This window comes from Hemiscyllium ocellatum, chromosome 2 (genome assembly GCF_020745735.1).
Source record: "Hemiscyllium ocellatum isolate sHemOce1 chromosome 2, sHemOce1.pat.X.cur, whole genome shotgun sequence".
Lineage (NCBI taxonomy): Eukaryota > Metazoa > Chordata > Chondrichthyes > Orectolobiformes > Hemiscylliidae > Hemiscyllium > Hemiscyllium ocellatum.
Genome location: NC_083402.1, coordinates 30,756,667 through 30,782,744, shown reverse-complemented (window position 1 = coordinate 30,782,744; position 26,078 = coordinate 30,756,667). Strand labels below are relative to the sequence as shown.

Genomic DNA, 26,078 nt, shown 5'->3' with positions numbered 1-26,078 from the left:
ACACACTTGCTGTCAGTGTCTTAACATTCCAATTGCCTTTCTGGAAGGATTACTTTAAAACTGCAATTCTCAATCTGTCTTTCTCCCTTGTCATCCATGTCTTTATTAGTCCAATACAAATTCTTTAATTTGTGACATGAGTTTAAATTATTCCTCCTATTTAGGACCCTGACCTATGAGAAGAACAGCTGGCAATATGCCCCAGTCTGATGCTGATCTGACAAAGCATGCTGGGAGTTAGTGGAATTGAAGAACACAGGGTTCAAGTCATTCTGTCAAATGATATTTCTGCTGCAGGTCCAGTCCAGGGAAACATTGTGCTTGAGATGATTGGGAGGAAGGAAACTGTAGCTATTAACAGAACCCGAAGAGACTTTTAGTCCCAAAAGTGATATATTGTATCTGAGGGGGTTCATAAAAAAATTGTTAAATCTTTAAATTGTTAATTAAAGAATTTGTATTGGACTAATAAAGACAGAATAATAAAGACATGGATGACTTGGGAGAAAGACAGATTGAGAATTGCAATTTTAAAGTAATCCTTCCAGAAAAAGGCAACTGGAATGTTAGGACACACTGACAGTAAGTGTGTCAGGATGGTAGGCATTTATTGGGCTTAAACACGTCTTAGTTTAAATATTGTTATTACAATGAAAATAAAAATTTCAAATTTTCTCACATCACCTGCTACCCTCCACTTTTAAACATCAAATCTGAGCTGCACTGAGACCATTCCTCCAAGGAACTGTCTCACATTGTCACACATTTATACCATCTGCTGAAGTAATGCCTTTCATGTGATTATCCCAATTTTTCTGCACTGCCTAAAGAAGTGATGAGTACAGACTCACAAGACTGCAACATCATCTTTATCTTGTGTTGACATTTTGTTGTTCTCAGCTCATTGAATGCTCCTTTAAAAATACCAATGATATTTCAACCCAGTGGTCGTGAAACCACTTGGTTAAAAACAATCACAACAGTCTAATAGGCCTGCAATAACATATTTTGAAAGTACTGTCCATTTCGTTTTGCATGAGAAGCTATTGAGGTATCATGGGAAAACAGTGCTACTGACATTTAGAGGAAGGCAATTAAATGTGAAAAAAGATTCTAATTCAGAGTTCAAAGCCATCAACCCACCTCCCACCGCCAGATCAATCAAAATGAATGACTGTTCACTAATGACAATGGCTTGTGAAATTCACTGACCTTTGAACATAACTTCTTAATTCCTCCATGTATGTGTTACATTATTCAAAAATAAAAGTCAGTTTTAAAGCTTATCATCAAGTCAAATATGTCAAAGATGATGCTGTGATTCAAATACTTACAATGGGTAGTTCCAGTGGTGTAAGACACAACAATTATTGTGCCCTTTGTGGTATTCTGTTCATACCATGGAATTGTGAATTGGAGTTTACTTATCCTCTCCAGGACAGGCTGGGTGATGGGTGGCAGTAGGGTAGATGGCATAATGGTGACAGAAGGCGGTATTTCCATCATTTTCCTGCCATGATGCCTATTGTGGGGAAAGTGGAAGACTTCTCCCACTCAGAAGTCAACTGAGCTGCTAGAGGGACTAAAGGAGACCAAGATGTTAATTCTAGCTGCCTTTCAAGGGGCCTCAAGGGGCGGAGAGGGAATGCCTCTATTTTGAGCACTCTATGGATCATACAGGAGCTTCTTGGCACCATCTACCTTCACGAACTACCTCCGTCACCCCAACCCCACTTATCTCGTTGTGAGGTCACGTATCTGTTGTTGCTCCCTCTCCTCCAGGTGCAGCTCTAGCAATTGTCACCACCTGCTGGTAGCATTGCTGAGCTGCTGGCCTCTTTAATTGGCTATCAGCTCCTTGGGGGCAGACCCTCCTTCCTAACAGGTACATCTGCCCCAGTGGCAGCCACTTAACTGTTTGCCATTGACAATATGCGTCTCTAAGCCCCACTGAGCACCAAAGCTGCATTGGACCCTGTTCCCTTCACTTTCTGACTTGACAGCAGGATCCCACTACCAACATTAAATGAAGTCAGAAGTCACCCAACAACACTAGGTTACAGACCAATAGGTTTATTTAAAATCCCAAGCTTTTGAAGCACTGTTGCTTCATTAGGTGACCTCAACTGGCGAAGGAGCAGCGCTCTGAAAGCTTGTGATTTTAAATAAACCTATTGGGTTATAACCTGGTGTCGTGGACTTCAGACTTTGTCTACTCCAATCCAAAACTGGCACCTCCACGTTCGCAGCATGAAATAAATTTCAAAAAATAACATTGTAAATGTAAGAAATTAATAATCTTTCACATAGGTGGGGTCGGCTCAATGCCTCACTGAGCCACTAGATCTCTGTCTGTGCAGTTGATTTCTAATATCAAAAGGTATTCATATAATTCAAATACAGTGGACATACCTTACTGATGTACCTCATAAGATATAGTATCCCACCCTTTGAAATCTGAGAAAATTCCTATTCGGATCAATAAATTTAACAACGTACATTTGGGAAGAGCTGTGTGTCACTTTGGCTGCATAAAGGTTACTGATAGAGTGTGTCAGAAATTATTTTAAATATCAGTGAACATTTTAACAATAACAAACAGTGAGAGACAAGAACTCTGAAAGGGAATAAAGGATAAGAACACTATCCTGTAGAACACACTGTGAAGTTAATTATCCTGAGAAACTGGGCTTACCTGCTGGTTCAGCTAAGTCTTCTAATCTATGTCAGAAAGGGGAATAAAGCAGAACATCTTACAAACCTGAAGGTTCAGATGATCAAATGACAAAGATGTGGGGCAAAGGTGGGTGCTGGGTCTTGTTTGAGATATTCTTATTTTTCAACTATACACTTGAGGAAAATCTTATTCCACTGTAGCTTTGGCAGACATGGGCTTTTACAGAATAGAGACTTTTTAAAATCTATGTATTAACATGCACTCATGAACATACAAATAGGAGCAGGAACCAGCCCCTCAGTCCCTCAAATCTGCTCTGCCCTTCAGTAAGATCATAGCCAATCTGACTATTCCCCAATCCTGCCTGCCCCGGGAGATTTTACCCTCTTTGCTTATCAAGAATTAATCCACCTTTGCCTTAAAGTTTCACCATCTTTTGAGAAAGAGTTCCAAAGGCTCATGACCCTTAGTGAGAGAAAAAAAATATTTTTATCTCTGTTTTAAATGGGTGATCCACTATTTTTAAGCAGTGAACCCCAGTTCTAGATTCTCCATGAGGAAATATCCTTTCCACATGCACTGCATCAAGATCCTGAGGGATCTTTCATATTTCAATCAAGTTTTGCTCTTCAAACATTCAGTGATTGTAAAGGCTAGGCTTGGTTTCATTCATTGTAAGACAACCTACCTAATCCAGGTGTTGGTCCAGTCAAGGGTCTATACCTATATATATATATATCGCAGGTGGAGCTACTTAATAAGATAAGAAACCATCATTTTGGGGGTGGTAGATTAGCTTAGATAAAGGATTGACCATATGATGGAAAGCAAGAGTCTGGATAAAAAGGAGATTTTTAAAATGTCAACTTGTGGAATGCTGTAGGGATTAGCGCTGTTTATTTACACTAAATATCAATGACTTGGACAATGGAAATTAATGTACTATTGCCAAGTTTGCAAATGATATAAAAATAGGTGGGAAGGCAAATAGTGAGGATGACACAAGGAGTCCACAGAGAGATACAGACAGATTAAGCGAGTGCACAAAAACTTGGCAGATTGACTACAATGTGGTTACGATGTGGGATATAGCATTTTGGCAGAGAGATTGGAAAAACCAAATATAATTTAAATGGGAGCAATGCCAGAAAGAGAGATTTGGTAATCCAAATGGATTCCAAAAAGCTACCACTCAAGTTCAGTGGCTAACAAGGAAGACACCTTTACTTGAAGGTGAATGGACTTTAAAAATTGGGAAGTCTTACTAAATTTATACAAGACACCACTCAAACTGCACCTGGAATACTGTGAACAGTTCGGGGCCCCTTATCTAAAGTAACATGTACTTGTACAAAAACCGAAAAAGCTCGAGAAATTCAGCAGGTCTGGCAGCATCTGTGGAGAAAAAGCAGAGAAGGGTCTGAAGAAGGGTGACTGGACCCAAAATGTTGACTCTGCTTTCTCTCCACATATGCTGCCAGACTTGGTGAGTTTCTCCAACTACTTATGTTTTTGTTTCAGATTTCAGACATGTGCTGTTCTTTTTTTTTGTTTAAAGACATACTGACATTGGAAGCAGTACACAAGAAGTTCACAAGTTGTTCCAAGGTGTAAGAGAGACTTTTCTATGACATAAAAAAGTGTAGGTTGGGCATTACAGTTTATAAGAATGAGAGGTGACCTGTTGAAACATGCAAGCTTCTTGATAGGGAAGTTTATGCTTGTTGGAGGGTCCAGGATTGAGGATGTAATCTCAGAGTAAGCAGTACACAATGAAGATAGAGGTGAGGGGGGTTTCTTCACTCAGAGGGTAATGAATCTGGAATTCTTTACTGTAGAGAGCTGTCAAGGCTGTATCATTAAGTCCAAGTCTGGCAGATTTTTAATCAGTAAGGGAACAAAGATTATGAGGGAAAGGCAGAAAGTGCTGAGGATTTTCTGATTTTCCATAATGTCATTGAATGGCAGAATTGACCTGATTAGCTGAATGGCCTACTTCTGCTCCTACATCTTATGGTCCTATTATCTTCCCCTTTCTTGAATGAGGAGACCAGGACTGAACATAGTACTCCAGACGTGGCCTCACCCATGCCCTGTTCAACTAAAGCAATTTTTAGTTCTTCATGATGCGGATGTTGGGCTTCACTGGCTAGGCCAAAATTGTCGATGTGTTGCAGGAAAAGCGCAGCAGGTCAGGCAGCATCCAAGGAGTAGGAGAATCGACGTTTCGGGCATGAGCCCTTCTTTCCTGAAGAAGGGCTCATGCCCAAAACGTCGATTCTCCTGCTCCTTGGATGCTGCCTGACCTGCTGCGCTTTTCCAGCAACACATTTTCAGCTCTGATCTCCAGCATCTGCAGTCCTCACTTTCTCCCCCAAAATTGTCTATCTCAAATAGTCCACGTGAAGGTAGTGGTGACCTGATGTCTTGAACCACTGCAGTGCATTTGATGTAATGACACCCACAAAGGTTTTATAGAGGGATTTCCTAGACTTTGTCCCTGTAACAGTGAAGGAATATTTTTCCAAATCAGGATGTTGAATGACATGGCAGTGATCTTGCAGGTGGTGGTGTTCCCTTGTGTCTGCTGTGCTTATCCTTCTGGAAGGCAATGGTTGTAGATGCTTTTTAAGGAGCCTTTACAGATCTTTGCTGTTTATCTTGTAGATGGCATATGCTGCTGCTATTGAGTTTCAGTGGTGGAGAGGCTGAATGTTTGCGGATGTCGTAACAATGAAGCAGCCGCTTTATCTTGGATGGTATCAGGCTTCTTTAGTGTTGTTGGAGATGTACTCATCCAGGCAAGTGGAGAGTATTCTTCCACATTTCTGACTTGCCGATGGTGGACAGGCTTTGGGGTTAAGTGGTTGTTTACTTACCCATTGGGCATCATTCACCAAAACCTCAAAAAGAAATCAAAAGCCAAGTACTTCAAAATGACATTTTATGTAATTGAAAGTGGAAAAACTCCTGAGTTAGTGACAAGTTTCTATCTATAAGTTTGATAAATTATCAAGAGAAATTGCTTCATTCTATGATTGATTGTTATCAAAGCATTTCTAGATGCATTTATAAGAAAATAACCTGTGAAGACTGATTTGAAGAAGTTTTATACAATCACGATGAAATCTGAACCTTGAATCATTATTGATTTATCATTTTGTGATTTCCTGGTTATGAAGTTATGTATTTTATGCCCTTTGACCTTACAGTCTTCAAGAAACCATTCAATGCAGTGATGGTAGTGACACTACAAACATGCGACATGAAACGTTTAGTTCAGTGGATCAGGGAATTTGATACATAAACCCATAGCAATTACATGCACCTGTTACCAGAACAGATGTCCTCTGGAAATCTGTTAACAGGACTGTCAAGGGTGCCCAGAACCAAAACCTAGGAAGATACTATGGCATTTCGTTAAGACCTGTCTATTTTCAGAAGGTCAGATCATTGAGGTACGCCGTAAGTGGCACTATTGAATTACATGTTTATGTGTAATGAAAGCATTGATTGATTGGGACAGAGCAGCATACTCCGTACTAATTCAGGAAATCTAGGTATAGCTGACATATGCATTCAGGCTTCCCCATGGGCAAATTGCCAAAATTAATCAACGTATCACACCTAAGGGTGAATCCAGGAGAATTCGACGTTTCGAGCATAAGCCCTTCATCAGGAATAAGAGAGAGAGCCAAGCAGGCTGAGATAAAAGGTAGAGAGGAGGGACTAGGGGGAGGGGCGATGGAGGTGGGATAGGTGGAAGGAGGTCAAGGTGAGGGTGATAGGCCGGAGTGGGGTGGGGGCGGAGAGGTCAGGAAGAGGATTGCAGGTTAGGAGGGCGGTGCTGAGTTGAGGGAACCGACTGAGACAAGGTGGGGGGAGGGGAAATGAGGAAGCTGGAGAAATCTGAATTCATACCTTGTGGTTGGAGGGTTCCCAGGCGGAAGATGAGGCGCTCCTCCTCCAGCTGTCGTGTAGTTGTGTTCTGCCGGTGGAGGAGTCCAAGGACCTGCATGTCCTCGGTGGAGTGGGAGGGGGAGTTAAAGTGTTGAGCCACGGGGTGATTGGGTTGGTTGGTTCGGGCGGCCCAGAGGTGTTCTCTGAAGCGTTCCGCAAGTAAGCGGCCTGTCTCACCAATATAGAGGAGGCCACATCGGGTGCAGCGGATGTTTCGGGCGGCCCAGAGGTGTTCTCTGAAACTCCTCCACCGGCAAGCAGGTCCTTGGACTCCTCCACCGGCAAGCAGGTCCTTGGACTCCTCCACCGGCAGCAGGTCCTTGGACTCCTCCACCGGCAGAACACAACTACACGACAGCTGGAGGAGGAGCGCCTCATCTTCCGCCTGGGAACCCTCCAACCACAAGGTATGAATTCAGATTTCTCCAGCTTCCTCATTTCCCCTCCCCCCACCTTGTCTCAGTCGGTTCCCTCAACTCAGCACCGCCCTCCTAACCTGCAATCCTCTTCCTGACCTCTCCGCCCCCACCCCACTCCGGCCTATCACCCTCACCTTGACCTCCTTCCACCTATCCCACCTCCATCGCCCCTCCCCCTAGTCCCTCCTCCCTACCTTTTATCTCAGCCTGCTTGGCTCTCTCTCTTATTCCTGATGAAGGGCTTATGCTCGAAACGTCGAATTCTCTATTCCTGAGATGCTGCCTGGCCTGCTGTGCTTTGACCAGCAACACATTTGCAGCTGTGATCTCCAGCATCTGCAGACCTCATTTTTTACTCGAATCCAGGAGAATGTCTTAACCAATAGAGAGGACTGGAAAATTGACAGCTGTTTCCACCACATTCGGCATCCTTTATCCAATGGCTAGAGAGAGAGAGCTGGGCAGCAAGTGTGGGTTAGGGTCACTCTGTTTAACTTGCACAAGTTTGGGCTGTACTTGTGCAAGTTAAAGTTTGAGGCCTGGAAGAACTTATATCAAAAGCAATGTAAGAAAATGTTGTGGAGTAAATACATTTCTTTTTCAAAAATGATGCAAAATGTACTCTTTACACTTGCAGTCATCAAGGGGTTTTCTTTATAGGTAATCTAGAAAATTCAGAACTTCTTCAGGCTGCTGTATGAACACTGTTTAATCAGTCTGCGTGGTTTCATAGGCAGGATCAGAGAAGGGACAGCAAGAGCTACTTCTATTTGTATCATGCTATTAATGTCCCAGAGCACTTTATATACATTTTTAAACTTTGAACCATACCATGTGCCAGCAAGCATGATTAAAAAGGTAGTTTGAAACAAGCATCTTTAAAAAGGAGCAATAGATGGAGGGATTTCTGGAGCTTATGCAGCATAAGGCACAACCATTTTAAAAATTTCATTCATGGTTCATAGATTCACACAGTACAGAAAAGGCCCTTCTTCCCATTGAGTCTGCACAGACATAACTACCACTAAAAGTGCGTTAATCTCAATTTCCTGCACTTGAACATTATGATATTTGAACTGCTCATCCAAATAATTTTTAAAGCTTGTAAGATTTCCGGCCTCCACTTTCTTCCCAGGCAGTGCATTCCAGATTCCCAACAGCCAAAAGAAAGCTTTTCTCAAATCCTCTGCCCCTTACCTTAAAACTGTGCCCTCTTGTCATTGACCCCTCAGCCAAGGGAACAGCTGCTCTCTATTCACATTGTCCATACCCCTCATAATCATATACACATCAATCATTTCTCCCCTCAGTCTTCTTTGCTTTAAAGAAAACGATCCAAGCCTATCAAATCTCTCCTTATAGCTTAATTTCTCCAAGCCAAGTGATATCCTGTACTTTCTCTGTACTTCTTCTTCCTGTAGTGAGATGACCAGAATTGCACTCCAGTTGTGGCTTGACCAATGCCTTGTACAACTTCAACACTACCTCCTTGCTCTTATACTCTATGCCACGAATAATGAAAGTAAGGATGTCAATGGGTGTCACGTGGGTGTCAGTGGATCAGACATCATTTATTGCCCAGAGGCAGAGAAGAGTCACCCACATTGCTAGGATTCTCAATTAGAGTGGTGCTGGAAAAGCACAGCACATCAGGCAGCATCCGAGGAGCAGGAAAATCGATGTTTTGGGCAAAAGCCCTTCATCAGGAATAGAGGCGGAATGCCTGCAAGGTGGAGCAGACGTTTGAACCTGAAGATACAAATTTTAAATCAAGGCATTAATGGAATAGAAGTGAACTGAGGTCAGTGAGGAAAGGAGTGATTAATGAATGGGAGTTAGTGCAAGTCAGGAAAAAGGAGGGAGATGTAGATATGTTCAAGATTGCAGAGTCAAGACAAAGTTAATGTTCTGTCAAAAATCAGTTTATATTATCCCTTGGACCATTTCTAGTTAAACTATTTTAAATTATTTTCTTTATTTCTTCATGTCAGAGGCCCCTGCTATGCCTGCCGCTTCGTAGGATATGTGGTGACTGCCCTGGCTGACCCATTGTCTCAGCCTGCTCCTGCCCCACAGAACTCATCTCTGCATACCTCGACACGGTCCTGTCCCCCTTAGTCCAAGAACTCCCCATCTACGTTCGGGACACCACCCACACTCTCCACCTCCTCCATGATTTTCACTTCCCCGGTCCCCAACGCCTTATCTTCACCATGGACACCCAGTCCCTGTACACCTCCATTCCCCATCACAAAGGACTCAAAGCCCTCCGCTTCATCCTTTCCCACCGAACCAACCAGTAGCCTTCCACTGACACCCTCCTTCGACTGACTGAACTGGTCCTCACCCTGAACAACTTTTCTTTCCAATCCTCCCACTTCCTCCAAACCAAAGGAGTAGCCATGGGCACCCACATGGGCCTCAGCTATGCCTGCCTCTTCATAGGATATGTGGAACAGTCCATCTTCCGCAGCTACACTGGCACCACCACCCACCTTCTCCTCCGCTACATCGATGACTGTATTGGCGCTGCTCGTGCTCCCACGAGGAGGTTGAACAGTTCATCCACTTTACCAACACCTTCCACCCCGACCTCAAATTTACCTGGACCGTCTCAGATTCCTCCCTCCCCTTCCTAGACCTTTCCATTTCTATCTCGGGTGACCGAATCAACACTGACATTTACTACAAACTGACCGACTCCCACAGCTACCTAGACTACACCTCCTCCCACCCTGCCCCCTGTAAAAATGCCATCCCATATTCCCAATTCCTTCGTCTCCACCGCATATGCTCCCAGGAGGACCAGTTCCAACACCGTACAACCCAAATGGCCTCCTTCTTCAAAGACTGAAATTTCCCTCCAGACGTGATCGACGATGCCCTCCACCGCATCTCATCCACTTCCCGCTCCTCCGCCCTTGAGCCCCGTCCCTCCAATCGCCACCAGGACAGAACCCCACAGGTTCTCACCTACCACCCCACCAACATCCAGATGCATCGTATCATCTGTCGTCATTTCCACCACCTCCAAACAGACCCCACCGCCAGAGATATATTTCCCTCCCCTCCCCTATCAGCGTTCCGAAAAGACCACTCCCTCCGTGACTCCCTCATCAGGTCCACACCCCCCACCAACCCAACCTCCACTCCCGGCACCTTCCCCTGCAACCACAAGAAATGCAAAACTTGCGCCCACACCTCCCCCCTTACTTCCCTCCAAGGTCCCAAGGGATCCTTCCATATCTGCCACAAATTCACCTGCACCTCCACACACGTCATTTACTGGATCCGCTGCACCCTATGTGGCCTCCTCTACATTGGGGAGACAGGCCGCCTACTTGCGGAACGTTTCAGGGAACACCTCTGGGACACCCGGACCAACCAACCCAACCACCCCGTGGCTCAACACTTCAACTCCCCCTCCCACTCCACCAAGGACATGCAGGTCCTTGGACTCCTCCATCGCCAGATCATAGCAACACAATGGCTGGAGGAAGAGCACCCCATCTTCCACCTAGGAACCCTCCAACCACAAGGGATGAACCTAGATTTCTCCAGTTTCCTCATTTCCCCTCCCCCCACCTTGTCTCAGTTAAATCCCTCGAACTCAGCACCACCCTCCTAACCTGCAATCTTATTCCTGACCTCTCCGCTCCCACCCCCACTCTGGCCTATCACCCTTACCTTGACCTCCTTCCACCTATCGCATTTCCAACACCCCTCCCACAAGTCCCTCCTCCCTACCTTTTATCTTAGCCTGCTTGGCACACTCTCCTCATTCCTGAAGAAGGGCTCATGCCCGAAACGTCGACTCTCCTCCTCCTTGGATGCTGCCTGACCTGCTGCACTTTTCCAGCAACACATTTTCAGGTCACTGATGAGGCCAGCATTTGTTCCCCATTCATAATTGCCCATAAATTTGAGGCTTGCTGGGCTATTGCAGATGGCAGATAGCAGCTGATCACATTACTCTGTTTCTGGAGTCACATGGACATCAGACCAGGTAAAGATGGCACATTTCATTCCCTAAAGAAAACAAGTAAACCTGATGGACTTTTAACAATAGTTAATCATAGTTTCATGGTCAGCATTACTGAGGCTTGTTCTACATAGGGATGTATTAATTGAATGCAAGTTCCACCAGCAGCTAAAGTGGGATTTGAAACCATTTTGGGCATTTACCTGGGCCTCTGGAGCACAAACCCAAACGTATTACCATGCAGCAATGACTCAGTTCAATATGTTTTAATACTGTAGCCACATGGATTAGATAACAGGAAGTTAAATACTTCTAACAACTTTTCTGTGTCCTGATAACTTTAATCTTACGTGTCTCACTGAGGCTGACCATTTCAGATGTTTAAAGATTAGCATGACATCAGCTTCAAAGCTGCTCCTTATAGTCAGCCATGGTCTTATTGAATGGCAAAGCAAGCTTTTCATGGCACGTGGCACACTCCTTCTGCTACTTCATATGTTCTTATGTAATATAGTTTGATTGTGGTCAAGAGCTTCAATCACTGACTTTACTCACGGAAATGACCAATATGGTCTCAGTACCTAATACTGAATCTATGCTTTATATATCACTTAGAAAAGGAGAGCTTGTGGTAGGTGGACCAGGGTCTCCTAGGAATTATATTTTCAGAATTGGAATACGAATTAGATTGTATTGTCATGTGTATGAATACATGAGTGTAGTGAAAAGTGTACAAAGTCAGAATTCACCATCTTGGTTACAACATCATAATTAAAAAAGGCAGCAAAACAACAATAACTTTAAAAAAGCAACAGCGTAAATAAAAGAAAACAAACCAAAAGGAAAGGAAAATGCCTTCAAATCTTAAAAGAAAATCTAGGTCTTAAACTCCTTGACCTGGAATTGCAGACAGCCTGCGATTCTCAAATCGATGGTCGAGAGGAGCTGCATTCTGCTGCCACCTCAGATTGCCGGGGTTTGCCACTGCTGCCTGTGATCACCAGGAGGCTGCCATTATTCCATCATGGCCTGCTTTCGTTGCCATGCCAATGCTGCTTCTGATCGCCAGGAGGCTACCGCCATTCTGCACACAGCCTGCTCTTGTTGCCATGCCAATGCTGCCAAATCATCACAAAAGACTTAGAGAAAAGGCAGACAAATGTTTTAAAAAAGAGCAAAAGTTAAATGAAGAAGAAGAGAAAAGAAAGCGGACGGAAGCAGACGAGTCCCAGACTCAGCCGTGCTACTCTGCCGCCATTTTGGACAAATGGTTTGGACAGCCAGTGATTATTGAACTTCTAAATAAATCTTGTGCATCTGATTTTGAACAACTGAGTACATGAGACTTATGAGGATGTGTCACTTTGGAGCTTGTGCTCTGCCTTTTCCGAATGTGCAGTGGAACTGATATTTTCCTGTCAAGTTTACCACTATTTAATGATGAAACATGGATGAGTTCAACCTTGCTTCTTGACCTAGTAGTTTGGGACAAGATAAACAGCTGCTTCTTGAATAAGAGGTGTCTTTTTTCAAAGGAGAAGCTTTTGAGTTGATATCATGCTAACCTTTAAACACCCTGCAGTGTCAACCCCAGTTAGAAATGTCAGAAGAGGTATCAGATAATGTAACAATGAGATCAGCCTGTAAGAAGAACTCCATACTTCTTTAGAACATGACACAGTAATTTAAGATTACACACTGATGCTTTTAAAGCAATGCCTTCCAGCTATATGTCAAGAATGAGTTGTACATGAAGAAAATACATAATTTTCACACACTTCTCCCTTGCTCATATGTTGTAACGCATGTCATTTTGTTCTATTTCATAAAATTGATCCAGTAATCAGTTTTAGCGCATTCTGGTCAATACTTATCTGCCAAATAGCAACATGAAAAAGGATCGTTGTCATATTACTGTATCTGACTCCTTGCCGTCTGCAAATTCTTAAGTTTCTGATCATGGCAGTGACTCCACTTAAAAACAACAACATGATTTTCAAAAGGCAGCCTGATGCTGTGAATGATGCCAAGTAAATTCACGCCTTTGCAGGTTTTTTCCTTTTCTTACTTTTTCTTTTCTATATGCCTGTCGTTTTGTCACTCTACGGGGCATCAGGTAGGTGATGTGATTTGTCAAATTTCTGCCACACTTTCTTGGCTTCTAAACAAAACTTTCAAAATGAAGTGACAATGTGGCATTTCACTCAACTTCAGCATTCAGCTGAATAGCATTCAGATATTTGCATGCATGTCACAGAAGGCAGGAAGTGTATCTGCTTAACAGTACACTGGTGCAGTACACAGGTTGTGATAATTAGAACTTTTGGAGAATACTACATAAGTTCCATTTGGTTGATCTTAAGTGCCTGTACCAGATGAGCAGCATGTCAGGAAGAGAGAAAGAAATTGAACTGATTAGCAGAAGGGTTGTGAAACATTTCTGCAAAGGAAGAAGTGATGTTAGGTCATAGCTACTGTTCACTGATGGTGACTTCACACTTAGCACATATTGTGAGTTAAAATGAACCAAAATTATTTTATATGTCTCTCCCAGTATAAACTGTGCTACGCCCAGCCAAATTACTATATGCAACATTCATAATAACAACCGGCATTATCACTGGCTTATATATTGAAAATGAGATAGAGAGTTTTTGGCATAGAAGAGACCATTTGGCACTTAGAACCTGCTTAGAAGATTGTAGGATGGCATGCCGTGAACATCACCAGGCATACCTAAAAATGAGTTGGCAACTTGGTGAAGCTACCAAACAGGACTACTTGCATACCAAAAAGCATAAGCAATAAGTAAGAGACAGGCTGAGTGATTCCACAAATGATGGACCAGATCCAAGCTCAAATATGGGTCTGAAATGCAAACTACATGACTTTCCTGGCAGGTCAGCCTCATGATTCTCACTGTTTGCCAGTCAGCCCATCTGTGGCCTCCTGTAATGCTTCTGCCTCACCACTCTCCCCCTCACCAGCCATTGCCACTTTCCGCTGCATTCAGACAAACAACTGACTAGTGGCAGACAGTACAGTCTCCAGGGGCTACACACTGCCAAAGTCAGGCCCCCTTGTCACCCACCTTGACCACATCCCATCACCACCACCTGACAGATTCCCGTCCAAGTTAGAGTCGGGACAGTACATGCACACACATGCATATCTGACAAGCGAGAGGCAAATTTATAGTTTTTTTCTGTCAGTGATGCAATATAATAAAGCTACAAAACTCTCTGCTTATATGTGCCTTTCCTGTTCTGTAAGTGTACAAGCATCTATAAGCCTTCCTGCCTGGGTCGAAAAAGGCACAAAAGGGAAGGCATTGGAGTCTCCACCCTGCACCCTGTTGCCCAGGGCTTCTGCACCCAAACCTGCCAATGTGGAGGCACAGAATCCCACCCATTTTTTTACAATCCCTGCTGGGATTAGAACAAGATTGTGTAAATCATGATGCTGAAACACATAACAGGACTCTGAAATCAGTAAGGGAGTAAATGCCAGTCTAGAAAGAGCATGTGAACACAGGTCTTAGACATTATACTGGAGAGCTATATTTGATAACCTACTATGTACAGATGTAAATAAAGGAGTATTACATTACATAAGGAGTTGAAGAATCTTACTTAGTTACAAGGAACAAGCAGTCTCAAAGAACGTGCAGACACCTACATACCAGTGATACGCAAAACAAATTGCAGTAAATTTAATTCCTTAGCCACCAACTCTATCTCTTGGTTCCCAAATTGTTTTCAATGTTGGTGATATAGTTGGCCTAACATCAAATTCTTATTAGGTATCCAAGCTCTTACTTAGTTCCACCTGTCTATCATTGCTAGTCTGTGTCCTGCCTCAACTCATCTGCTGCTGAAACTCTCCTCCATACCTTTGCTGCCTTTTGTCTTAACTATTCTCACATGCTCCAGACCAGCCTCTGTCATTTTGCAGTCTGTAAACTTGAGCTGATCTAAAACAGTTCCTTATTCACATGAAGCCCTGTTCAACCAATGCTCCTGTGCTCACAGACTTAGATATACTTCTGGATTAAGCAATGCCTCAATTCTAAAATTCTCACACTTGTTTTCAAATTCTTCTATAGTGTCATCCCTCCTTACCTCCTTTGGACTCATAACCTTCCAAGTTATTTGCATACCTTTAACTTTAGCCTCTTGGATGTTGCTGATTTTAATTTGCCAATGGCCATGCCTTTAACATCCAAGACTCTTAAGCAAGGGAATTTCCTCCTTAAACCTCTCTCCCCTCCTTTAAAATGTTCCTTATATCCACATCTTCCACAAAAATTCTAGTCACCTTGTCAAATGTCTCCTTACATGTCTCTATATAAACATTTACTTTTCTCTTGTGAATAATCATATTAAAGATAATGTCTAAATAAAAGTATTTTATTTGTCGTTTGAGGTCCCGGATCATGTTGAAATAAAATACTTTCACTTGTAAATCCTTCCAATTTAATTGACAATAGAGTTCCATGTAAGGTATGGTTTATATTTTAATGAAGAGAAAGAAATACTGTCCTAAACTCTTTGGAAACACTTTTAATAGAAAGTTTTATGACATCTCATGGGAAATAACAAATGAAGTGTTTTAATTCATACGTAGATTCTTTTATGAGCTGTGAACCGTAAGTGATTAAATGTTTCTGGTCTCCATTTTGACTGAATAAGATTTGACACTGGTAAGCTCAATTTAAATAAATCCACTGAACGAAAACATGGGTTTAAATTTCTGTATGAATCTGTGCTATTTTAAGTTATGAACTTTAAAATGGTGCATAATTGGCTTTGGGAACGTAATAGTTATAATGCAGTTCACTAAATAGCTGGCTGGCACAAATTCCTGTTTTGCTGAATAACCTTTCCAAAAGTCTAAGTATACACGAGAAGCAAGCTATGAAAGTCTCATTGCAGTGAAGTTTCTCATGCCATTGACATGAATAAGCAGCAGTATTATTGGTTTCAGTGCACTAGTCTCAACTGCAAATATATCCATATAACGTTTCAGCAGACTGAGTCACTTGCTTTCTTTAAATAAAAGGTAAAGAAATGGTACCTTTTCTCAGAGGCATAACATAATTTGATATGGTTTTCTTGGCTGGAATGAATGATAATGTAATAAACTATAAAAAGCTATTAATTTGTTTTTGATAGATTATTGCCCATATATGGTAACTACTAGTATCTTAACCTGGTTTTCTTTTGAAAATAGTTTATCTTGCTAGTTAAGATGAACTATGGAATGATCAGATCAGATAGGGTTCAGGATGGCAAACCACCAGAGCCATGGAGCTGCACTAAATCCAATCAGTTGGAACCAATCAATCAGACTTTACTTTCTCTCATTTGCCACTTGCAAACCTGAGACACCGAAATGAAAAATGATCTGTTGCTTCTAAGAGTCAAAGAATTTTCTGGTGTCTAAATCAAATATTTACAATAAAAAAAACATTTGTAATGACTTTATTAAAAAAGAAACTTTACATTTTTCTTGAGAATTTTTCGGGACATATCATCGATAGCCTTGTGTAAAACCTTAATCTTTCATCCTGAGGGCATCTTCTATTTTTAGATAAAGAGATAGCCCAAGAAAGTAAGACATTAATTGGCATTACTCCAACTTGCTATAGAAGCTGGAAATGAAACAGGGTTAGAGTGCTTTTTTTTTCAAAAGATTCAAACTTAGGATTACCAAAGGAATCAAATACCAAAACTGTGAAATTTCATATTAATAGAGACTTTCAAAGATAAATCTCATGGCTTTAATGATTTTTAATTCCATCCCTCCTGTTATGTATTGTTGGACGTATCTGGATGATATTGATCAGATGACAGCAGCGGAATAGTAGTGTTGTGTACAAGCTCCTGGTCTAGGACTTATTCTCCTCCATCTGCTTCCTTTGTTTTCTTTCTTTTTTCTTTTGCTCTTCTTTTCTCTTTTTCTCTTTCAAGGCCTTTTACAGCCTTTTCAGCCTGACAGAAATGGACCCAGCAGTGCACAGCATGTGACGACAGAAGTAACAGGAGAAAGCAAGTCCTGCCTCACAGAAGAGAGAGCGGGCCTAGCTATTCAAGATGGTGTCACTGGTATGGTAGGCTCATCTGCTCAAGACCAGCCATATCCTTCTTATCCCTCTCTCCTTTTCGTCTTTTTCTCTTTTCTTCATTTATGGCACTGCCAGTGATTGGAGTGAGTATCCCTGGCTTTGTAGGCCTGATGCATGGATTCCTGGCATTGGCAGTGAGATGTTGGCTGCAGTGATGAAGGAACGGGTGGCAGTGGGCCCAGAGCATTGACCTTGCAAAAGTCCTGGAACCATATTGGGAACACAGGCAGATGAAGCTGAACTCTATTTAAGTCTTTCTTCTCACTCTTTTTACCTCAAAATGGCACTGGATTGTTGCAACAGAACACTATTCACTGTATCTACCTAGATATACGCAACAATAACTCATTAATTCATTCATTCATTTTCATTTATTCATATGTCATAGAACATAATATTTAGTTTTAGCAATTAAAGCTTTAACTGTAGACAAATGGATGTATTTGCCAGAGAAATTGAGTAAATACAAACTTTTTTCAACTTGGAGTTAATACTTGGAGTCAGTTTCTAACTTATACTTATGTTCAAAATTAGAGTTAAAAGTATAAACACTGAATATGGGTAATCCATTTCTGGATTGTGGCAGAGTCAGGGTGTCTATCGTTATATCCATAGAAGCATCTAAAAGCTAGCTATTCTATGATAAGAAGTTTTATAACTTACTTAGAAATTATTCATATTGGTTACAGAATCAGAGAGTTGTGTTGAATGTAAAATAAATGATTGCATTTCTGTTTGAGAACACCACAAAGCATTCAGTGGAGTTGGACTGTGGGAGTTAGAAGATGCGTTTGTTTAATTTGCGTAGATATGTGTGTTGCTCACAGAATCAATAGCTTGGAACAGGCAAAGAGGAAATCAGTCAGGATCTGGGTATTGCTTACAGAAGGCTGTGGCCATTTTGCTTTGGTGTAGTCGGCATCTCACTGGGTTGAGTAAGCCATCAGAAGTTGTTTCTTAGTTGGGCCTGCACCTTAAGCAGAGAAAATACACAGCTTTGATTTTATGATGAATAAAGCGACTACATTCGCTAGTTTGAAGCTAGAGAAAAAAATACAATGGCTCTCACAATGAAATCCATTTGGACAGTTAGAAAACTTGGAATATATGAAATGGAGTATGATAGAAGTTGAAGAACCCTGAAGATTTTGTCTAGCTTAGAGCTAGAAAAAGCAACGACAGTGATGCTCATAGTGAAAATCAGCAGTAAGTCCAGATAATACAGTGAAATCTAAATTTGAGTTGTGAAGTCATAAGGTTTTAAAAGGAATTTGAAGAATTATTTGGCCAAAAACAAATGGAAGAACAGCTGCATCACCAGGGGAGAAATTAAAGTAACTTCTGGTGGGGTCCTGTTGTATACCTTTGTGTTGTTCCCAAGAAAACTGAATGAATGTTCAAGCTTCTTCTAATGTACAAGAAAATTCTTGGAGGGAAGTAAAACATAGAACTGAGTTTATATCATTAGTAATTTTAGACTATAGTATTAACTAAATGGAGCTTGCTATGTTTCATTCTTGTATACAGTAATTGTGCTTTTTGTTTAAACATGTGGCATTGTGTGGAGTCAATCTGTTGGTTAAATGCTGGACATTTAGATTTCTCTTTAAGTGCCATGGTAGTCTAATATTCCCGAAATGCCAACTCTCTTGTTCCTCGGATGCTGCCTGACCTGCTGAGCTTTTCCAGTGCCATGCTTTTCGACTCTAATCTCCAGTGTCTGCAGTCCTCACTTTCTCCATTGTACTCTGACGGGATGGTGACTGTATACACTGCTGTAAACAGGGCACTAACAAAATGGATAAATCTGTAGGTGCTGGTTTTGATGATCTGCGCCCTTCTGTACTTTCAGTCTAACTTCTTGGGCTTTATTTTGTGGAAAGAAGCATGTTGATTGTCCCACTCCAGTAGATGATTGATCAGTTAAAGACTGCCCCATGGTAGTGAGATGGTGAGAGTGACCTTATGAGATAAATATGGAACTTCTACCTCCAGGGCTGGCAGCTGAATAGTCCCAGCAGAACCAGAAGGAAATTGTGGACGCTGCTGGGATTATAAGAGAGGACGATCTGTCACGGATGTCAGACTAAGGTAAGTTGGGGATTTTTGACAGGGAGAAATCAGGGGACTCTACGGAAAGGAATTTAAGTGTTTGAATTTTGGAGGCTGTGTCGATGCACAAAATTGGGAAGTAGGCATTGAGATACCTCAATGTGCACAAGGCATCCCTTGAAGGAGATGCCACTCAATGTTCTTACCTCAAATTCTGAAGGAAATGACAAGGCCACTTTTCCTATTGCAGTATTTTGTTTTGGTCATTCATGGGATATGGATGTCATTAGTTGGGCCAGCATTTATTACCAGCCCTCACTGCATCCTGAACTGAGTGCCATCTCAGAGGGCATTTAAGATATAACCACATTGCTGTGGGTCTGGGGTCACATGTAGATCAGACCAGGTGAGAATGGCTGATATTATTCCCAAAAGGATATTCTTGAACCAGATGGATTTTTACAAAAATCTACAATGGCTACTGTTAGGTTAACATCTTTGTAGTGATTGTAATGAAGTCAGCCAGGTAGATCTCATAGAATATGAGTTCCCTGATTGGGACTGTTAGTCTGGTCCAATCAGGGAGCCCTGGCTGACATACATACACAGGACTGTGAGAGGCACTGTTCACTCTGAGAGCTGGCTCTGAGAAAGCTGCATCAGTGTCACAGACTGTCCATAAGTAAATAAAAGGTGACTTGGTGACAGGATAACTGCCTCTGTAGGGTTACTTCTATTGAATTCTAGCTCTTCCTTTCTGATTCAAATTTCACTATGGCAGGATTTGAATCATTTTCCTGAGAGTATTAGCCTGGGTATTAAGATTCATAATCCAGTGCCAACACCCACTACACGACTGTTACCCCACCACATTATGTTAACAGAGTCAGAATCAAGCTCTATACTGCTTCTTGGTCCTCCGACAGATATTCAGATCTGTTTCTGGACAGTCGTGTTTCTGAAAGAAATATTATTTTTTTTATCAAAGCTAATCTTTGCTAATTTTCAAGGTCCACAAGGATATTTCACCTTCCCTCAGTGGATCCCATCATCTCCTCAGTTTCTCCAGGGTGAGACCTCAGCCTAACCATCTTGAACTTCTTCATCAATGATCTTTCCTCAGGAGTGGAGGTGTTGATGGTTGCACAATGTTCAGCATCATACATAATTCCTCAGATAAGGAAGACTGTCCGTATGCAGCAAAACCTGGGCAACTTCAGATCAGTAGAATTCATTCTACTCAAATGCCAGGCAATGACTACCTCCAACAAGAGAGAAGCTAAACTTCTTCTGTAGACATTTAGTAGCACTGACATTGCTGAATCCCCCCACTCCCACTATCCTAAAGCCACCATTGTGCAGAAAATGAACTGGACAAGCCATATAAATACTATAGTGACAAGAGCAGGCCAGAGGCTGGGAATTTGATGGCAAATAATTCATCTTCGGATTCACCTATACCATGCACCATCTTCAGGATACAATTCACAAATGTGATGGAATACTCTCCACTTGTCTGGATGAGTGCAGCTCCATTATTCAAGAAGCTTGGCATGATCCAGAGCAGAGCAGGTTACTCAATTAGCATCTCATCCAGCACTTTCATTATTCATTCCCGTCCTCACTACTGCACAAGGTGACCCATATGTTAAATATGCTATGAGGACTAATTAATGCTTCTCAGACAGCACCTTCCAAACCCACAATCACTTCCATCTAGAAGGATAAAGGCAGCAGATACATGGGAATACTACCATGAATGAGTTCCCCTCCAAGCCACTCACTATCCTGATTTGGAAATATGTTGGCGTTCCTTCACTGTCCCTAGATCAAATTATTTAGAATTTCCTCCTTAACAGCATTACAGGTCAACCTATAAAACATGGACTTTTGTGGTTCAAGAAGGCAGCTCACCACCACCTTCTCAAAAGTAATTAGGGATGGCCTAACCAAGGAAGAAAGGAAACATATCTCCTCCCAAAACAATTAGGTCATTTTCTTTTGTATATACTCTCAGCTGTTCTCTTAATTGGTAATTAATTCCACAAGTCCCTTTGGATTAAAAAGATGAATATCTCCAGAGATCTCTTCTTTCATTAATTCCCAGTTTTAATCAAAATGTCCTGGTATTTAAATATTTTACTAAACTCCTTGTTCAACTGTTTTTAATTTGCTTCAAAGCTATGAAAAGAATAAATAAGGGCTGCATTCTCAGCCCTCTACTGTACTCCTTGTACACTCACAATTGTGGGGCCAAATTCCACCCCAACTCCATTTACAACTTTTCAGACAACATCAATGTTGTTGTTGGATCTCAGACAATGATGAGACAGAATACAGGAAAGAGAATAGTGGCTTAGCAACATGGTGTACAGACAGCAATCTCTCCATCAACATCAGGAAAACGAAGGAGTTCGTCATTGACTTCAGGAAGCAGAGTGTAAGACATGCCCCTGTCTGCATCAATGCTGCTGAGGTGGCGATGGTCAAAAACATCAATTTCCTGGGAGTAAATATCACCAACAATCTGTCCTGGTTCATTCACATCAATGCAATGGTAAAAAAAGTACAACAACATCTACTTCCTCAGAAGGCAAAGCAAATTCTGCCTGTCCACAAGGCAGGCATTTTTGGTTTTATAGCAATGGTCAAGGATGTTTGGATCCGGGGTGGGACAGAAAATGTGTTGATGGTGTGTTGGTAGCACGTTCTTGAGTTTGGCCTGGATGAAGTCATCAGCTATGATGAATAAGGCTTTGGTGTATTCTGTCTCACGACTGTTTGAGGCGTTGTATATTACATTCAGTGTACTCTTCACCTCCACATGGGGTGAGATGAAGACCACTGTCAGATAGCAGAGGTAAACTTGTGCAGCAAATAATAGGGACGCCACTTTACTGTAAAATATTCGAGGTCTGAGGAGCAGTAATTCATCAGAGTCACCATGTCTGAGCACCAGGAGGTGTTGATTAGGAGACAAACCGCATTGCCCCTGGCTTTGCCCTGGCAGTCCATTTAGTGAACTGAGAAACCCTCAGGCTGTAAGGTACAGTCAGTCATGTCTCTGTAAAACAGAGCAAACAGTAATCTCTCAATTCTGTTTGGAAAGTGAGTCGAGATTTGAGTTCATCCATTTTGTTCTCAATGGTTCAGACATTTGCCAGAAGTATGGGGCTGGGGGAGTTGAAACCCAGCCATTAGTGAAGGAGGTCAGCTGCTCCGAGTGGTATGTGTGTGATCATAGTGGGGAACTGGGCTCCTTGAGCATTCCAGGGAGAGTTTTTTTTAGATTAGATTACTTACAGTATGGAAACAGGCCCTTCGGCCCAACAAGTCCACACTGACCCGCCAAAGCGCAACCCACCCATTCCCCTACATTTACCTCTTTACCTAACACTACGGGCAATTTAGCATGGCCAATTCACCTAACCCGCACATCTTTGGACTGTGGGAGAAAACCGGAGCACCCGGAGGAAACCCACGCAGACACGGGGAGAATGTGCAAACTCCACACAGTCAGTCGCCTGAGTCGGGAATTGAACCCGGGTCTCTGGCGCTGTGAGGCAACAGTGCTAACCACTGTGCCACCATGCCGCCCACTGGTGGCTGGTTTGGTTGGGCCTTTGAAATTCTGGTTACCGTGGGGTCAGGTCTTGTTCCCGCACTGGTCAGGCCTCAGTATTGGTTTCCACAAGGTAGTCAGGCTTGCAGGAAGCTGGTAGGTCTTTGGTTGCTCTGAGGTTGTGATTCCAGTGTCACTAGTCGAGTCTTGCCAGTCATAGAATCATTAAACCTGAAAGTAGATTTAAGAGAACATAGTAATTCTGATAGACTTAGAATTGAGGTTTAGAAGAGCAGAATGATTATAAGATATAGATTATAAGAATGAGGTCTGTTTGCAAAATGTTGCCACCCTCTGGTGCCATCTTGAAACATAAAAAAATTCATACAAAAATAAAACCCTGAAATTTCATTCATCAATTCCTTAAATACCAAAACATCTTTGTTGATCACTGTGAGGGACATTGCCAGATTGCCTGTGATTTGTGACCAGAAATGTATACAACTATAAATGAACTCTATCCAATCCTTTGGCTAACTAGAGTTAACCAAAAGTAAGTAACACTCTTGATATGACAAAGGCAGTCATTAGGCTGTGGGGCCAGGGGTAGAATGCAATGTTAATGATGGCTAATATAGACTTCAGTCTTGTTTTTTGTTCTTTCAGTATATCTTCAAATTAGTCAATGCCGACATGGAATGTTTAGTTAGTCATGTCATACTAACTTTAGGTTAGCAAAGAACATGATATCATTTCTTTAATCTACATGCAGCTTGTGATGGAGCACTTTTAGTTGTTTAGAAATTGGCCTGGAATCTAAAATCCTAGCATTTTTCCATTGCTCTTTTCAAATTCCCTTCTGCTTCCTCTGATAAGGATTTTAGTCTTTTAAGAAAGAATGTATGGTTTTCTTTCCTGAGTCACAATATAACAAAACTTTGAGCTTGCACATCTACATATCTTTATAAACCTATTTTTTTGCCAAGAACCCTCTCCTTTATTTCAGTTGGGGGGGAGGGGTGATACATAAATTTATTAATATTAATATGTTACCTTTCAGTTGCTGTTTCAGAATTCTGATGCTGTTCTAGTTTCATAGACATGGCTCAGAAACAGTTCTATATCTAATAGCTGAGTTTCCTGTTCAGTGAGACCCCTCCATATAGATTTATTACTAAGCATTTAATTAAAATCTGGGTTCATAAATAAATTCTTCAAAAATTCAGTTGGATGTGAATTATTCTATTGAACAGTGAGCCCATTATTGGGAAATTAGTTATTTTCCATCTTTCATAATCCAAGGGTTTTAACTTCAGTAGTGTTTTTTTACACAGTGTGATTTTTATTTTTTACCCTACATGAACTGCATTGATAGTACAAAAGCTTACTTCTTAGAGAAACCTTAAAGCTCATGTGCTGATTTTCATCCATTTGTACAAAATGGCTCTAAATCCAGATTTCCGGAAATAAAAGGATAATGCAATAGTGCTGATGTGCTGCAGTGAAAAGTGCCAAATTCTTGCCTATTTAGCAATGTTGCAGCTACTATATTGGGCATGTGTCTTTTGCAAAATGTACAGTAAAAGAAAGCAACAGTCATACCATCAATATTTCATCAATATAGCATCATTGCAGCAGGTCATATGATCTCCTCTGACTACTATTTTCTTTGCTTTGATATAAAACCATTTATCTTTAAATAGTAACATCGCTTGTATTTTACTTCCCAATATTTAGAAGCAACCTGGGTGAAAATCTTTTTCCATAATTTAGTTTAGATCCAAAAATATGGTTTCGTTTGTGAAAAATATGCACCAGTATAATATTTTAAATTAACAATCCAATTTTATCAATTTACTGCTCATTCTCCTTTCCCGTCCTTGGCCTGTTACTGAGTATGCATCAGTGGTAACCAAATGACCATAGTTTATGTGTGATCCTTAATATGGTGTGTTCACAGACAGTTCAATATTGTAGGGGGTTCATGCTGGTGGATTGCTTGGCCATGCAGGGTATCAGTCTAACCTTGACATCGCCCAGTGGCCTTTATCACAATAGTGATCTAAAAATATAAATTCTTGGTTTTCAACTTCCATCATCTGCTTTTAATATCTGTGAATGGGTGGAAATGATTTTTAAAATGGTTTAAAATTGACCACAGTAATCAGCTGACCATACAGATTAGCTAAGCTTTGTGAAGCCAATGTGGAATAAATGAAAGCATCTGAACTGAAATTAATATTTTAATTAGGAGATTCTGAAACTAGATCACTCAGTCAGCAAGAAGAAACTCTCAGCTTTTTTGATTTCCACCTGACTGACAGATGAAAGCCATTAGCTGCAATTATCAAGAGTGAAAGCAATGAACAATGAATACTGAAATACACAAACCAGCTGTACTTCAGGAGACTACCACTTTTGTCAGAACTGGGAGAGAATTATTTTTGCCTGGAACCAGATGAGTGAAGTGTTCACTATCACCTGGTGACAATGCAAACAACGAAACATCCAGAGATCAAGAGCTTAAAGAGATCTAACTTTCCACCATCATTGAGAATACCAGACATCCAAACAACCAGGGTATCCGATTAATATTCTAATGCCCACTCAAGAATACCATAAGGGCATTAAATTGTATATCTTCTTTTTATACTGGAGACCATCCCTTTTCAATTTTGTTCGTGTGTATGTATAGTTGGTATCACATCTTTATTATTTTTTTAAAGAGTAGTAGGTAATCAAATTGCTCTTTCTTTCAATCAAGAAAACCTTGTAATTGACTCCTTACATTGGGTAACTACACTTTTATTAGACAGAGCTATGGATCAAACTGAAAAAGAACTAAGTCTTTATAAAGGTCAGTGAGCAAACTTGAAAAGGGAGGAGCCAAGTTATGCCTCCCCATATTGAGCGGTAGTAGATAGTGACTGGGAATAGGAACCCCCTCATAGAGGGAATGTGATCTATCATTACAATTCTACTCCATTTAATAGTTATGCAACACATTACAATCAATACTCTGATTTTCTAATGACCTTATAGCGGTAATAATTTAATTGAATAGCCTTTATACCTCACAGGACTAACAAGAAGTAAATTAGTCAGAATCATTTTCCAATGAACTATGTTACTTGTTGCTCACAGAGGAATGATCAGGCTCACATGTGAGGCTCATATGTTGTTGGATATCACATATGAATGCCCTGTTGATCAAGCAAGTAAAAATCACCTGAAATTAGTAGAGCCATTGTATAGCAGTGCTAAGCACTTTCAAGAGAACCAAGAGAAGGTGAAGTGGA

The 26,078-nt window shown here is 41.3% G+C and overlaps 1 protein-coding gene across 2 annotated transcripts in view; it reads left to right on the top strand.

The window, feature by feature from the left end:
* Nucleotides 1-26,078, top strand: part of LOC132822262 (PDZ and LIM domain protein 3-like) — a 104,400-nt gene that overhangs the window by 15,846 nt on the left and 62,476 nt on the right. The gene's annotated exons all lie outside the window — the stretch shown is intronic.